The 12,239-nt window shown below is 37.0% G+C and overlaps 1 pseudogene; it reads right to left on the reverse strand.

Moving 5' to 3' along the window:
- LOC114083739 (aldehyde oxidase 3-like) overlaps window positions 1–12,239 on the reverse strand; it is an 87,849-nt pseudogene that overhangs the window by 15,244 nt on the left and 60,366 nt on the right.

Here is a 12,239-nt window from a genome sequence, read left to right on the forward strand (position 1 = left end):
TATGAATTTCCAGCTTGATCATCTAAAGCTCTCACTCACTTAAAGTGACTGATTCCTTCTGGAGTCCAGGTCTCTATAGTTCTCCATATTCTACTTACAGATACAAGCAATGACTTCTGAAATTCTTGGTTAGGTTTTAGAAAAATGCCCAGACTTTCTTGAAAACACAATAATACTTATTTTCAATGCTTAGCAGTGAATTTTAGAAACAGATGCCTCATTCTCCTGGAACAAGATCTCTTCACCCCAAAGACATTTTACCAATGAAAGGATGACTTATAATTTTTTCAAAAAAGTTCTTCAGCCCCTTTTCCAGTTATCAAAGGGTCTTTCCAAAATCTGAGGATGGTGTTCAAGGTCTTGTGTTTGTTCTTTCTCAGGAATGTCCCAGAAAATTTCTAAAGCAGTAGACCCATATCCCAGCATCTTCCCCATTCTTTCTTTCATTCCAAGGGCTAAATTTTGACATAAGCTGATTATATTTTAAATTTAGCAGCTGTTTAAATAGAATTTAGGCCTACAGAAATGTGATCCAAAAGAAATCAATGGTAGGCTAAAAGAAATGTTAGGCTAAAAGAAACTTTTGTTTTCTTTGTTCATATTTGTAATGTGCTAAAATATTTGGGTTACATAAAAATGTTAACAAATACAATTGTGTGACTTTTCACTGTGGAGTTAAAGCCTCCAAGCTCATATTCTCTCTTTCTCTCTACCCCTCCCTCCCTCTCTGTCATGACCCTAATTCTCATGTGATTTCAACTAATACTTCTACTTGGATCACTCCCAAATACACACCTTCTGCTCTGAGGTTTGGACTTGGACTTTCAATCTTTTCCTTGACACTTCTACCTGGATCTCTCACAGGCTACTTGAGGTTAACAAAGCCAAGCTGAGTTCATATTTGTAAGTGTACCCCTCTATGCCTCTTTGTATTTTCCATCCTTGGAACTACCATCAACATTGGATCTCCATGCTGGAAATTTGGGATTCCGCCCCCCACACACACACCGTTGTCTTTTTTTTCTTCTAGTCCTGGACAATTGATAATTTTATCTCCTACGTCTTTGTGAACATCTGTTTCCTCTTCCTTATTCTTCCCATTGCTGAGGACATTTTTTGTCTCATCCCTGTAATGAATTCCTAAATGATTCTTAGGCATTGGTCTGTGGTTCCATTATCCATCATGGGTGTCACAGTCTCTTGGAAATTGTAGAAACATAAGATTCCTAGGACCCTCTTGATTCCCTGGGTCTAGCAGGGCCTGTATCTATGCAATCCATAGATGTTCATTGAATAAAAAAAACAGAATTCAAGAACTCTATTCCTATGTTGTTACATGTAAATGAATAGGAGGATGAGAAAGAGGAAATAATTTTAGCCAACAGAACAAACTATTTAATGATACCCCAAAAATAGAAGAAAGAGATTTGCTTCTTTCAACCTGTAGTTAGAACAGGTAAAATATTGATTAGTATGTAAAAAATTCATATATTAACTCACTGACAATTTAGATATAAGGTATAAACATATACTTGTCTATATCCACAGCAGGATTTATACTAAAGGAAGCATTCATGACAACGTCAGTTCTAATGTTCTTTAGGGAGTAAAAACCAAACAAATGGTTATAGTACATATTCCACTTTTAAACAGTAAGATTATTTTCTCTTACCAAGGGTTTAAAAGGTGATCATAGAATGCCATGGCAAAGTTCTACTTTTGATAAAGATCATAAAAAATACCAAATATTGCCAGTTAAAATGTTTCTTGGAATAAAAAAAATTAGAGGTTATTAATCCCAAGAAGTATTTTGACTGGCAATAGTTGGTATTTTTGTATGGTTTTATTTTTTTTATTTGGTATATAATATGTATATGCTATCTACTAGAACTTTAAAAGTTTATTAACATCAAGTACTGCCGCAGTCTGGGGGCACAATTCAGGAGCCACTTATCAAGCAGAAACGAACGTTATGTTTAGAACACACAGGCTGCACCACATGAGCTCTTCAGGAATTCCCTCAGAGCCCAACTGCCACCACCGGCTTCCCACAAGCCTCTCAACACCCCACTCCTCCTGCTCTTGAGGCCGATTGGCTGGGTCGGGTGGGCGGAGCCAAAAGAGTCCCCCAATGAGCAGCTCCCTGATCTGAAAGGGCAGAGAAACAGCCCAATGAGCATCACTGCAGAGGAGCCAATCAGCTGGCAGCAGAAGTTTGCTGGGGCCATGGTGAGCCAATCAGCTGGAAGTTTGCTGGGGCCCCTTCAGCTGTGGCTCTCAACAAAGTACTAGTCTCTCTTCCTATAAAATCAGCATCACAATTTTTACCTTAATAAGTCCCAATATTATATAGCCATTTAAAATAATGGTTGTGGAGAGAAATAATAATGTACCAAATGAGTATAATGGTATATAAAGTAAGAAAAATCAGGCTATAAAATTAAATACATAGATGAGAATATGTATGTAAATTTTGTAGAAAAATACTAGAAGTCAATATGTCTATTTTAAGTTATATGCTACTTTAAGATAATAATATTGTGAAAGAGTTTTAGAAGCTATAACTTTATAATGAAAATATGTAGCAGGGTTGTCTTGACTCAGTTTAATGAATAGGCATCACTTATTATTTACTTTGCATAAAGCATGTTGCTAATAAACAGAAGGATATTGAATTTACAAATATGTCAACGTTACAAAGCTTTTAATGCATTTTTTGCTTTCAGAAGTTTGCTTAATTATCTCATTCCTTCTATCTGTTTATTTTCCCCCCATGAAGATTGGTGATTGACAAACCCTTTCAGTTTCTGTCAGATAGATATTTATATATCTATCCCAAGTTCACTGAAACACTAGGTTGATAGTTATCTCCTCTTAGTCTTTTGAAGATAATAATCCATTGTTTTTTGGAGTCTGAAAAGCTGAAAAGAAGTCTTGTGTCAACCTCTTAAAAATAGTATGTCTTTACACTTTTAGCTTTTTAATATTTTCCTCATCTTTTATCCATTACATAATGTGTCTATATTTGGATTTATTTTTAACTATCTTGCTGGGTATTCTTTGAATTTTGTATATCTTTTGATTCTAAATAATACTTAGCTACCATTTCTTTGCTATTCTCTGTATTTTATACTTTTTATTCTCACTCTTATTAGAAATATACTAAGGCATTTTAGTTTGTCCTTCATGTCTCCTATTGGAACCGCTGTTGACCCGTGACGAGTCCTTGCTTCCCCAATGTTGAAGTATAACACCAGAGAAGCACGCCAAGGCAAGGTCAGAGTGGAAAATAGAAGTTTATTAAAGGACAGCAGAACAGACTTCTCCCGGAGGAAGAAGGGGACCCAAGAGATGGAATCCATGGAAGTGTGGTTGTTTCCCCTTTTTATAGTTCTTTCAGTGATGGAATGTAGGTGGGAAGGCCTGAGGGGTGGGACACAGGTGGGCCAAAGAAGTAATCTGGTCAGGAAGGACTTCTGAGTTAGCACCTTCAAGTTTGCTGGGGGTGTTCATTAACATTTCTTTGGGATGGGCTATCTTTAAGTTTGCTGGGGGCTGTTCATTAACACTTCTTTGGGATGGGCTATCTTCATGTTTGCTGGGGCTGTTCATTAACACTTCTTTGGGATGGGCTCTGGCCTTGGGCTTTTTTCTGGACTTCATTAACATTCCATGAGTTGTCCTGCGTTTCCTGGAATTCATTCTCAACATGGCCTCCATTTTAGATCTTACTCGATATTAGACCTGATTTACCTAACTACACTGACTACCTAACTTTAAATCTGGCTTCACTATTTCTCATTCATATTTTTTATCTCTGTATCTTGCTAGGCTATCTTCTCAATAAATCCCTCAATGTGATTTTTCAATTCACTAATTCTCTTTTTGACTAGTTCTTATCTCAAAACTTCTAGGTTTAATAACTGTATTTTTAATTGTCAGGATATTTTATTGGTTCTTTTCATATATACTTATTCTTGATAGTCATCAACTTTTTTCATATCCTTCTGTTTTTGAAAACAACAAAAACAAAACCCAGACATTTCTTTGAGGATCTTAAACATGTTTATCTTAAAGTAATTTCAATTTGTTATATTCATTCCATAGCAATAAATTATCTTATCACATTTCATGGTGTTAGTTTTTCCTTGTGTGCTTTCAAATTTTTAGTTTTGAAGCTCATTCTCTGTGAAGTTTCTTTTATTTTCTCTCCCCAACCATTCATCCCTGGGTTGTGTGATTGCTCCCACCTGGTTCCTTGGTTTAGAATCAGATCTCTGTCAGTAATTCTGGGTTCTTTGCTCATTGGGATAGTGCTTCTGGTTGGACAATTTCCTAGTTTCCAGGCAGCAATTGCAGTTTTCCTCAAACTCAGGATTGATTGGTCAGGAATCTCTGCCTTAGCTGTTATTTTTTTCATAGTGAACCAAGCTGCTCTCCCATTGTGGTGAGGATGGATTTCAGTCCCCATTTCACAGAAAGAGTTGAACTCCTGGCTGCTTTTGTTTGTTTTCATCTGGAACCTGGTGGACCTAAGCTTGGCCTTCACTATCTAGGAATTACCATTCCACAGATGAGGGAATTAAGGCTTAGAACCTTCATATATCTATCCCAAGTTCACTTGGCTAGTACACAGCACCTGAGAGAAGACCTCTTACTGGATTTCATAGCTTGGGAGAGGGTGTTACCAGTATACAGAGGTGGCAGGGATCTGAGCTAGTAAGACTTGGGTCAAGTTCCAAATTTCCATCAAGACACTGACTTACCAGCGGGCTTCTTTCCCTCAGATACAGTCTCACTTGTTCCTACTGTGAGCCACAGTTATAAACTTTTCTAGGGGGTTTCCAAGTATCTGAGTCTAATGCCAGAAGAAATAAGAATAAGAGGTCTGTGGCTTTCTCTCTAGCTGGGATAGAGTGACAAGGAGATTTGTTATATCCAGCTCTTTGGTAACTTGTTCTAATGTACATTAGTATATCAGGGATGAACTGAACAATGATTTGTCATTTGGGATGGTTTATTTTTTTCATTTATTTTGTAAAACCTTTATTTCGAAAAGAGTATGAAATTTAAGAGTCAGAAATTTTGCCTGATGTGGTGGCACACACTTGTAATCCCAGTGGCTTGGGAGGCTGAGGCAAGAGGATATCAAGTTTAAAGACATCCTCAGCAACTTAGCAAGACCCTGTCTCAAAATAAAAAATAAAAAATGGGCTGGGATGTGGCTCAGTGGTTGAATGCCTCTGAGTTCAATTACTGGTATCCAACCCCCCCCCCCCCCCAAAAAAAAAAAAGAGTCAGAAATTCTGATTTTTGAATTTTCACAATGCTATTTAGTCACTGAAACTTTGATCAGATTTCTTAATCTTAGGGCTGGGGATATGGCTCAGTTGGTAGAGTACCTGCCTAGCATACACAAGTTCCTGGGTTCAATTCCCAGCACCACCAAAAAAAAAAAAAAAAAAAAAAAATCTTAATCTGAGTCTCAGATTTCTCATCTGTAAAATGAAAATATCAATAATAATACCTAGCTCATGGAGTTGTTATGGAATTAACTAACTAATTTCCCAGAAAGATCTTTACTAATTGCAAAGGGGTATACAAACACTAGTGGTGTACAAAACAAATTTTTTGATATAAAATTAAAATAATAATATAATATTATTATTCTACAAATAAAACTTAAAAATTCACAACTCAATGACCACTGATTGAGCACCTATTATGTGCCAGGCTCTGGGCTAGACTCTGAGAAAAAGAAAACTGAATGAAACAGGGATCCAATCACCTAAGGTTGGCCATTGCTTTTTCCTTTTCCCTTCCTCAACATTCCATCACCAAGTGCCATCCACCTTCCATGCCATATGTCTTAGATCTACCCCCTTCTTCTCATTCCTATTGCTTCTGATTCAGGCCCTCATCCTCTTTTGTTTAGGTCATTGCAGAAGCCTCCCTGCCTTCTGGTTCTGTGCTAGTCATTTGTTTTCATCTACCCAGTCACCAGACTGACCTATCTAAATTCCAGATTTAACCATGACATTTTTTTTCCCCCTGCTAAAAACCCTTGGTTGGATCCGATTCCTGAAAGACACTGGAAGTGTCAGTGGGTTGGCACATGGCCATGGCCTGACTAGCTCCCCAGCTTCATCTCTTAGAATCACTTGCTGTGGCCCTTCTGAGTGGTACCACCTGTGTTGCCCAGACACAGTTTGCCAGTCCTGCTGCTTTCTTTGTATAAAACCCACAATTGTTACCTCGTCTGCCTTTTTCTGTAGGTAAGACTTATCTTCCTGGTTTCTTGCTTTCCCTGACCACCTTGGTACCACTTTCCCCATCTGAGGATGAGTCAGGAAGAATGCCTAATAGTAGTATTACTGACTCAGATTATACACACAGTGTGAGGATGTTTGATGTATCTTTCAAGAAAGGCTAACCCATTTGAATAAATTGGGACCAACACTGGATGAGAGTACTCATTTTTTTTTCTATATACTTGCTGGCACCCAAATTGTTATTTATTAAATATTTGCTAGGCAATGGGCACAAAAGGTCAGTCTCAGCACTTTCATTAAAAATTTACCACGGAGTGATAAGGTATCTGCCACTTGCCTTGTGAGCACCTGTAAGACAGTCAATTTTAATCTCAGAACAGGCAGCTCCACAAACAAAATAAGGATAAATGTCAATTTCTCCCTTCTCCCAGTCTATGTGAACTTCATAGCCCCGACAAGACAAAATACACTCTGTAGTCAGAACAAGGGATTAGCAGTGGAGCTTTCTCTAAGAAATGAAAATGAGAGAAATCAGACCGTCTTCAGAGTTAACCTACATCACAAACAAGAGTACGGTGCTTCTTGAGGATTCACCAAGTGCCTAGAGCAGACAACAAGAGACAGGATCCTACTGTGAGGCATATGGTCCACCTCACATGCAGGATTTCAACAAGAGGCTCGACTTTTAACTTTAAGCAAGAGTAAAATTTTGAAGCATCTACTCCATGATATATCCATATTTTTAAAATACTCCCAAAACATTTAAAACGTTTGCAACTTGGAAAAGAAGGAAAATCCAGAATAGTTTTCTTTTTTACACAATCTTTTTGGTTAGTGGTAAGGTACAGTGGCACTGAGTATGCATTTGTCGGAAGTAAGGCTAAATAAACTCAGATGACACATTTCATGAGATCCAGCACTTAGATGACAGTGATCGCTCCTCTTCCACTTCTTGCTGTGGTACTTTGAGACCCCAGACCCACACACACTTGTGATACAAGTGGCATTTTGCTTGACAAGCCATGTTGTGCAGATGTGGAGCTGAAAGGTTCATAATTAAATGATGCTGTCATTTGATTAGAGGGACTCTCTTTTTAGCAACATCTTTATACTGTACATCACCAAAATTTCCCTTCGATGTGAGTTTCACCTTCCTACGTGATTTTAAAATTGCTCTCAATTTTGAAGTGTTTTCTTTCATTTTCTTCTCCTAGTCAAAATTTCCACTAGTCATAAACACTTTGGTGATTTTTTTTCTTTTAAATTGCAAGCCGGGATCACTTGGACAATAGTTTTGAGGAATTGACTTCTTATTTCCAATTTGATCAGCTAATGAGTGAGACATCTTTTTTTCCCATAAACTCTCCATGAACTTCCTTCTTTTTTTCCTCCCTTCTTTCCTGTTTCCCTTCTTAATGCCTTCTTTCTTCCCAGACACTCCAACTCCTCTTCTTCCAACCCACATTATTCATTCATTCTACAATGTTATTATATTTGTATGAATTGTATATATTCTATGATATTAGTGTTATATGTGGATAGTACAGATTATATTTTCTGAGTACGACAAGTCCTCTTTTATCATTTTTCTTGTAGAGAAATTAGTTTTGACCTATATGATTAAAAAGTTGCACACTATTTGTATACCTGTCAGACAGGTATTTCTGTTAACATATTAATCAGAAGAGGAGTTCTGATTAATACATTAAAACATTAATTATGAGATTCATATCTATGTTAACCTATTAATCAGAAGAAAAATTTGGAAAGCCTTATGAGGTTGAGAGTCAGAAAGAAACAGAGGCCAGTGTTACATGCACAGGGAACTCCTGTGAAACTCAGGTATTTTCCAGTGTGGTTGGTAGGAGATGGATGTGAGCCTAGCTGGAATATTGCATTGAAGAGCCAGCTCATCAAATCGCCCTTCTGAATTCTGTGCCCTTAGGAAAACTTCTGGTTCTGAGTTGACTTCTTGTGTAGACCTGTCATGGAGAGAATGTGTTGGCCATGGAGACTCTGGGTCATCTGTTCCCTCTGCAGTTGTTATGATTTTTCTTCTGCAACTAGGGACAGTGTAAAAGTAGGAAGGGCTTTTTGCTGATATCCTGGCTTCACATCTCAGTTGAATTTCAGAGAAAAAGCAAAACAGGCCATAGATCAACAGCAGAGTAGAGTGAATTTGAGAAATAGGATGCTGTGAGTTCACGAGAGGACTGGAAGAAGCAAAGATCAGGAAGCAGTCTCCTGCTGGTGGTATCTTGGGACTCCTGCTGGAGGGCTTTACAAGTGTGTAAGTTTGGAGAAGTGCAGCAAAAGAGTGTCCAGAGAAGAGTAATAAAAATGACTGCTCTACAAGAGAATTGGTCTTTTAAACAAAAAGCAAAAATTCCTGATCAGTTTGGCCAGTTGGAGCCCCCTGTACCCATTCTGTATCCTTTTGACATGTCCTTGTCCTTCTCAGGATTCTTCCTTGTAGGGCACAATTCACTATTCTAGGCTCACCTTTTACTTTTCCTGTCCTAGTCCTGGAGTCATCCATTGTGATGACTCAAGCATAAAAATAAATGATAGTAAATAATAGTAAATGAATAATGTGAGCTGGGGATGTGGACCAGTAATACAGCATTTGCCTAGAATACACAAGGCCCTGAGTTCAATCATCTGCACCAAAAAAAGTAAGTAAATAAATTATCACTCACTGAATAATATAGGAAACCATGAGTCCATACTATTCTAAATAAATAGGAAGTTTTATGAGAGACACATATTTACATAGTTCCAAAGTGTCTCTCCATGCAATAGGTATTAATTACAAAAGGAGAGAAACATCCTTTCAGCAGGGAAGCCTAGTAGACACCATCTTAATCAGGTGGGACACACTGTAATCATGTGTCACCCAATTGGATGCAATGAAAGGAGCATGAAGTCACTTTTGTAATGTGCTGACAGAAATGCATAACCTTGATTTAATCATGAAGAGACATCAGACAAACTGAAATTAGGAGACATTCACAAGATACCTGGCCATGATCTTCACAAGTTGTAGTCCAAGTTGTAGATGTCTAGGAGAGATGGAAGACCTGATCCCAACTGAAATATACCTCAGAGACAGGACAATTAAATGCAAAGTAAGATTCTGTGTTGGATCTTTTTGCTATATAAGACTTGACTGGGACAACTGGCAAGTCACACATAGGGTCTGATGGTTAGACATTCGTAACATACCATGGATTTTTATGGTTATATTGTGTATTGAGTGATACTAAGCACTAATGTGCTCAGGGGCAATAGGGCAATTCATTCTCAAATGATTCCGCAGAAATAAAATTCTCTGTATTGTGCTTCCAACTTTTTAAAAATAAATTTGTGGTTGCTTCAAAATCTAAAAAGGAGTTAAAATTTTGGTGATCAATTATTCTTGAGAAAAGGAAATGAACTGGCCAAGTAATTGTATTCAAATGCATGGTCACTTGCTGTGTAAAGGGTCTTTTTCATCTGCTGAGAAATTTAACTCATGAGAGATTCATTTAAATACAAACATTTAATTTAGTTTCACTTATAAGGAGCCTCAAATGAGCCTGTTTACAAAATGATTCCCAACAGATACAGATGCAAAAATCAAGACATTAAAATAAGAGTAACCGATGAGAACCAAGAAATGAAATAGAGTGAATCATAAAAGACTAAGGATTTATGCATAATAAAACTAAATTAAGCATAAAATTAACTTCAAGCTTCCTGGTGGCCAAGGCAAAGAAATAAAAAGAAAGTACTTAATATTTATTAAACAACAAAATATAAAGAATAGCAGATCACTAGGAAAAGAAATTTTTCATAGCTTGGCTCTCTAAAAAGTAATTTATAATGCAGAAATTTATTTTTTTAAATTTTTTTTGACATGAAGAGTTTTTATTATGTAAAAATGGCTATAAAATCACATTATATACCATTATATACACATATGAAATGTCACAATGAAACACACTAATTTTCACAATTAATATGTGTTAATAGTTATAATTTTTAAAGTCACAGAACTTGCTGTATATTTCAGGAGAAATCCTAGCACAGAGGGGAGAAAAGTTACTTTTCTGAGGACATCTTGTGAGTCCTGCTCACTCAAAATACCATTCCCACTAATATTGTATTTAGGAATTTTTCATGTTTATTCAAGTGTAAATTCCCATGGTTTTCTTTTCTCTTTTTTTTTTCAATTTATTTTTTTTATTGGTTGTTCAAAACATTATAAAGCTCTTGACATATCATATTTCATACATTAGATTCAAGTTGGTTATGAACTCCCAATTTTACCCCAAATACAGATTGCAGAATCACATCGGTTACACATCCACATTTTTACATAATGCCCTATTAGTAACTGTTGTATTCTGCTACCTTTCCTATCCTCTACTATCCCCCCTCCCTCCCCTCCCATCTTCTCTCTCTACCCCATCCACTGTAATTCATTTCTCTCCTTGTTTATTTTCCCATTCCCCTCACAACCTCTTATATGTAATTTTGTATAACAATGAGGGTCTCCCTCCATTACCATGCAATTTCCCTTTTCTCTCCCTTTCCCTCCCACCTCATGTATCTGTTTAATGTTAATCTTTTCTTCCTGCTCTTCCTCCTTGCTCTGTTCTTAGTTGCTCTCATTATATCAAAGAAGACATTTGGTATTTGTTTTTTAGGGATTGGCTAGCTTCACTAAGCATAATCTGCTCTAGTGCCATCCATTTCCCTGCAAATTCTATGATTTTGTCATTTTTTAGTGCTGCGTAATACTCCATGGTGTATAAATGCCACATTTTTTTTATCCATTCATCTATTGAAGGGCATATGGGTTGGTTCCACAGTCTAGCAATTGTGAATTGTGCTGCTATGAACATCGATGTAGCAGTGTCCCTGTAGCACGCTCTTTTAAGGTCTTCAGGGAATAGTCCAAGAAGGGCAATAGCTGGGTCAAATGGTGGTTCCATTCCCAGCTTTCCCAGGAATCTCCATACTGCTTTCCAGATTGGCCGCACCAGTTTGCAGTCCCACCAGCAATGTGCAAGTGTACCCTTTTCCCCACATCCTCTCCAGCACTTGTTGTTGTTTGACTTCATAATGGCTGCCAATCTTACTGGAGTGAGATGGTATCTTAGGGTGGTTTTGATTTGCATTTCTCTGACTGCTAGAGATGGTGAGCATTTTTTCATGTACTTGTTGATTGATTGTATGTCCTCCTCTGAGAAGTGTCTGTTTAGGTCTTTGGCCCATTTGTTGATTGGGTTATTTGTTTTCTTATTGTTTAATTTTTTGAGTTCTTTGTATACTCTGGATATTAGGGCTCTATCTGAAGTGTGAGGAGTAAAAATTTGTTCCCATGATGTAGGCTCCCTATTATAATGCAGAAATTTAAATGGACATTGTCAAATAAGTAAATTGAAATATGCATTTTATAAAAAAAAAAATTCTGGGACTCTTTAAATAAACCAAGTTTTTATATCTCAGTAAAAGTTAAGAGAAGAGCATGGAATTATAGTTCTGTGTATGTATTTCTAATGAGAATGACAGTAATATAATCCAGGCATAAAGTTTGGATATTTGATTTGATAGCTGCGTAAAGCTTAGAAAATTAAACTAGTTTGAAATTATGCTAAGTATAAGAGCTTAGGCTAGTTTAAAATATTGTCTACTGTTTAGTCACTGGAAAGAGGGAGCTCGGTGCAATGATGAAGGTGTTGGGTCCCTTAGAGGGGCTTGGCTCTCCCACTCAGAATCCTGGCTTTCTTCTTTTTATCTGTGGACCTCAGGCAAGTATTTGGCTGCACTAAGACTCAGGTTCCTTGCTTCTTATTCCATGCTTTTGTGATTATGTCAAAATGTATCTTAATGTTTCATATATATAAAACTAAAAAGAATCAATGAAAACAACAAGAATAAAAAACAATTAAATAAAGTGGGAAAGTCATAATGTCTCCT

The sequence above is a fragment of the Marmota flaviventris genome, chromosome 11 (genome assembly GCF_047511675.1).
Source record: "Marmota flaviventris isolate mMarFla1 chromosome 11, mMarFla1.hap1, whole genome shotgun sequence".
NCBI lineage: Eukaryota > Metazoa > Chordata > Mammalia > Rodentia > Sciuridae > Marmota > Marmota flaviventris.